Consider the following 5,285-nt stretch of genomic DNA (forward strand, 5'->3'; position numbering starts at 1 on the left):
GTCTATCCTAGGCCTACCTGGAGATGCTAAGATGTGGAATTACAGCTGCTGCATTGAGACCTCTGCCATGCCATGGCACTAATCCCATAAAATGTTTCCTTGACCCCTTGGTTAAAGTTATAAACTCAGGGCCATGCTTGGGGTGGGCTGTCCTGTGCTCTGAGAGAGTTGGGCAGATTTATTTTTGAACAATGGGAAAGTGCACATAACAATATGGACCAACTCTGACCTGATCCTTGCTCTGAATAATACTTAGGCAAAGGATTAATCCCCCCCAATGTGCTTGATACTCTTCAGAAAACTCAGATATGTTGAGTTGTAATAAACACGTTAAAATCAATGCATTTTAAGTTAGTCAAGACAATTAATTTCAATGAGTCTACTATGAATGAACATTGAATACAACCCATTGGACTTCCATTTTATGGGTTGTATCCAATCCTAGTCCTATTCAGAGTACACTCATTGTGGAAAACTCACATGACTAACCTTGCTTCATTTATTTCAAGGGTTCCAGTCTGTGTAGATCTTTTAATTCAGCCCATGACATATATTGGTTTTGTGTCTGATGTTTCAAGGACTAGCATAAACAACAGGCATATTCATTTCATTTCCTAGAAGAACATCATCGTTAACAAAACCATTCTATGATTGATTATCAGTTTCTGATATCCACCAGACATTTTCATTCTTGCAGTATCTACTGTATGAAAGCATTTTCCACTCCCAGAAATCTCTACTCTGATGCAAGTAGCCTGCTTTTCTAGACCAAGCTTCCTTGGGTAAGAAAAAGGGAATCATCTCAGTCTCTTTCTTCCCCAGAGCAGTGGGGTGAAGATGTGAAGTTCTGCTTCAAGTACTGCTCTCCTCTATTCCCTTTCTGTTTGGCAGGTGGTGGTTCCTGAAGGGAGAGGAGGCGGAAGATGAAAAAAGAAAAAGGCCAACTTTCAGGTACCAACAACTGATACACTTCTGGAAAATGAAGTGTTGGAAACAAGGACTGTTGCAAAGTGTACTTGAAAGGACTCAATTGGGTGGTCAAGAGAGATGGAGAGAAGCAAAAAGAATGGCGAGAGGCCATAGCTCAGTGGTAGAGCATTTGCTTTGCATGTAAAAGGTTCTAGGTTCAACCCCCTACATCTCCATGTAGGTCTGGGAATGGACACTCCCCTGCCTGAACTTCATACTGTAAGAAATGAAAATGCTGCTTTTTCATAAAAGGCCAAAAGGTGACAACAGCTAAGTAACCGTAGACTCCCTTAGATGCTTATCCTTAAAGGGACCCCTGACCATTAGTTCCAGTCGTGACCAACTCTGGGGTTGCGGCGCTCATCTCGCTTTATTGGCCGAGGGAGCCGGCGTACAGCTTCCGGGTCATGTGGCCAGCATGACTAAGCCGCTTCTGGTGAACCAGAGCAGCACATGGAAACACTGTTTCCCTTCCAGCCAGAGCGGTACCTACCGGTATTTATCTGCTTGCACTTTGATGTGCTTTCGAACTGCTAGGTTGGCAGGAGCAGGGACTGAGCAACGGGAGCTCACCCCGTCACGGGGATTCAAACCGCCGACCTTCTGATCGGCAACTCCTAGGCTCTGTGGATTAACCCACAGTGCCACCCATGTCCCAGGGCATCTTGCAGTTGAAATGTGGTTTATCTATACGCCTCAGCAGATATTGAACTTGTGTATGCCTAGGGTGGTTGGGATGTAGCTTTATCACTTGAGTCAACAAGTCAAAGCCTAAGAGCATGGACCAAATAAGGAAGAAAATAAGAGTAGGTGGTTGGTACATTCAGAGCAATGGAAGATGTCAACAAAGGCGGGGATCTTAGTATTTTAATTAGGCAGTCATGATAGGTTGTGAACCCTGCACATACCCAGCCAACAGGGAAATGGGGGAGGAAACCTGCGCTCGGGTATAGGGGATATAAGCTTCTGTTTTGCTAAATTTGGTTGTGCCTGCTTTTAGACACACTTCTTGCAAGAACATATGTAATCAATAAACTCTTTGCTGCTTCAACAGTTTTGTTCAGATTTGTTTTTAGGGTCCCAGGACCCAGAGTCTTGGGACCTGTGTTTTATATCTAACAATACCTGTGGCTGAGAATTGTGAGAGGGCAGAGTGAGGTGCTTGCAGGCTTCCCGCGGGCACCTGGTCGGCCACTGTGAGAACGGGATGCTGGACTAGATGGGCCACTGGATTGATCCAATAGGCTCATCTTCGGTTCTTAACTCTTGGAGAGCTGCTGCTAGCCATTGTGGACAATTCTGAGCAAGATGGACTCAAGTGCCTTGACTTGGCATAAGTTTTCTATGTGTCTGCTTAAATCGACAGATTACAGTGGTACCTCGGGTTACAGATGCTTCAGGTTACAGATTCCGCTGACCCAGAAATAGTACCTTGGGTTAAGAACTTTGCTTCAGGATGAGAACAGAAATTGCCTGGTGGTGGCACAGCGGCAGCAGGAGGCCCCATTAGCTAAAGTGGTACCTCAGGTTAAGAACAGTATCAGGTTAAGAATGGACCTCCGGAACGAATTAAGTTCTTAACCCGAGGTACCACTGTATACTGAATACCAAGGACCGGAATCTGACTTTACTTTTTAAGGAAGGACTCAGCAGTAGAGAAGCGGCTTTGCCTGCAGAAGGTCTCCCAGGTTCAATCCCTGCCATCTCCAGGTAGGCTTGAGAAAAGACTTGTGCTGGAAACTCTGGAGAGCTCTTGCCAATCAGTGTCAACAATACTGAGCTAGATAGGCCAATGGCCTAGCTGGCCAGAGTGGCTGGGGTATAAACAATAGATGATGATGATGATTATCTCAGTATAAGGCAACTTCCTGGGTTCCTAAAAACCCTTTCCAGACATTAGGCCAATAAAATGGTCTGGTTAATTAGTGTTGTGACAACACCAGGCTTTAAGCTTTTTCCATTAATGCCAGTCTCATTTTGCTACGAAACTGATGTTGAAATGGGTGGAAGATGCACCTCTGAGTCGTTAATCTCACTTTCTTTTGCAAGTTCATTCTCACTGGCAAAAAATAAAATAAAAAATCCTCTGGGGAAAAATTCAGCCACCAGTCTCTCTTAAGAGCTGGCTGTCTCGCTGGAAGGTTGGAGGTTGAGTTCGTTGCCTTTTAAAAACAAAATGAATCATGGCAGAGTTGTGGAGCAGAGACTGAAGCCCGTTGCCTTTGGAGCACAGCTGAGTCAAGGGCTCGGTATGCAAAGCGATTTTGTGGAAAGTCCCAGTTTTCAACTCACATTAGGAAAACAGCCCGTGGGGGAAAGTGGGGGACAGCAAAGGTCTTTTTCACTCATTGTGGAGCTTAATAATGTTATATTCCCCCCCCCCAAGAGAGAATCAAAATGGTTTCAACACTCATCCTCAGCCTGGTTGGCCAAGGGGAATTTAGCATTTATAAAACTATAAATCCAAAGGAACTAGAAAAATGGGGCAACAGTTCTAAAACTGTGAGTGACATTACCACCACTGTGTTAATGGACTGCGTGTACTTTATCTCAGAGAAGTGAATGGGGGGGGGGTGAGGTGGTGGCAGAGGGTTGTTTCCAACACAATGCTAAGTTAAAGTCATTTAGCGTTATTCCTGTTCCCCCGGAGAAATGTTTTCGCTGACAGTGTTGTTGCACCAGAGAATGCAAAAGCACGTTGCTGGTAGCATTGGCACCATTTGCCCTATACATTTAGAGCAGGATTGTACCATTCTAAACAGCCAACCAAAGGACAGCAAGGAGGGAGCCAACTTAACCTCTTTAGAAAAGTCATTCCAAAGTCTGGGAGCAGCCACCAAGAAGGCCCTCACTGTCAGGTCTGAGAAGCAAGTAAGGAGGCAGCACGGAGGGACAACCAAAGGACTCCCCAGATTCAGCGAAAATCCACCCAAACACCATTTCGCTACCCGATTCCTGGACGTGTCAACCCTAATATTAGATCTTCAAGATGCCAAGTTTTAAGAACGTGGCATATTTTAAAATCCTGCAGAAGTAAATAGCATCTATGGATGTGAGCAAAAGGGGCTGGCCATGAATGTTTCTCCATTCTAGCCCTTTTAACTTATTAACAGCACATGTCTGCTCTGTAACCTAACAGCATGACTGCATTAGTCATTCATCCCCTTTGAGTGCAGAAGACCGATTGGTCTGCTCCAGAAAGACAACCTTCAACGTAGTCATAATCACAGCACAGTTCTTTGTTTCCTATCCACCACTTTGGACATTCCCTCCCTCCCTCCCTCCCTCCCTCTTTTTTATTATTATTTTAAAAAAGCACATCATAGCAAAATCCACCTCATAGCTTACCTGTGCTTAATGGATTCTTTTGATAAAGTGGGAGATGGGAAATTATCTTTCAGAGTGTGTAAATCCATTAATTTGCAGAGAACGGGTTTCAAAGAGCTTCAGAGATGTTTGTTTAGTGTTCTTTGCATATGGCAGGATGTTGAGAAGAGGAATAAAAGGGGCCCTTTTTGTTTTAATTTCTTTTTTGAATGACTATGACAGAAGTCATTTTCAAGTGGATTTGCTGTTCGGTGTCGTTTTCAACAACAACAGCAAAAGCTCACAAGGCAACTTAGTGCCGTCTACGCCCTCCTGATAAATGAAGGGTGTCCATCTCTTGCTTTGAGCTCCAAGCGTGGCAAAAAGAGAGAGAGAGGAAAGCGGCTGTTGGATTCCACCTGGCAAGTGCAAAAAAAAAGAAAAAAAAAAGGGGGGGGATTGTGAGATGGAGGATCTGATTGACACTATCCCGAGAGACAATCATACAAGCATCTAGAGTGAAAATGCTTAATGCTTTTGTTATGACATCCTTGTTGTGTATTTTGGAGATGTGTCAAAAACTTCCAAAGCACAGAGCCAGAGACTATTTGCCTTGCAGCAAGAAAATTGCCCAAGGGAAGTTTATCAGGGTCTGAGGGTGGGATTCTGCCTACAGGGAAAAGGGACTAAAAGAGGTGATTGGGTATCTAGGGAGATCCAGGCAGGTGAAGGTGACTTGCTTCACCTGACCAAGACACCCTGTGAGGGCACTGTAAGTGGTACTGTCAGCTGTTTCCCCTGAGAAGAACTCCTGCGTCCTTATAACATCTACATGCCAAACACACATTTTAGAATGATAATGATTTCAGGATGGTGAAAACTGAAATGAACTGTGCAGATTTCCTTTTTTACAGGATTAGGATGACTAATTGAGAGACATGGAAAGGGTTTATAAAATTGTGCCTGGATCAGGGAAAGTAGACTGAGAGGGGTTCACACACACACACACA

Source organism: Podarcis cretensis (assembly GCF_951804945.1).
Source record: "Podarcis cretensis genome assembly, chromosome: 15".
In the NCBI taxonomy this organism is placed as follows: domain Eukaryota; kingdom Metazoa; phylum Chordata; class Lepidosauria; order Squamata; family Lacertidae; genus Podarcis; species Podarcis cretensis.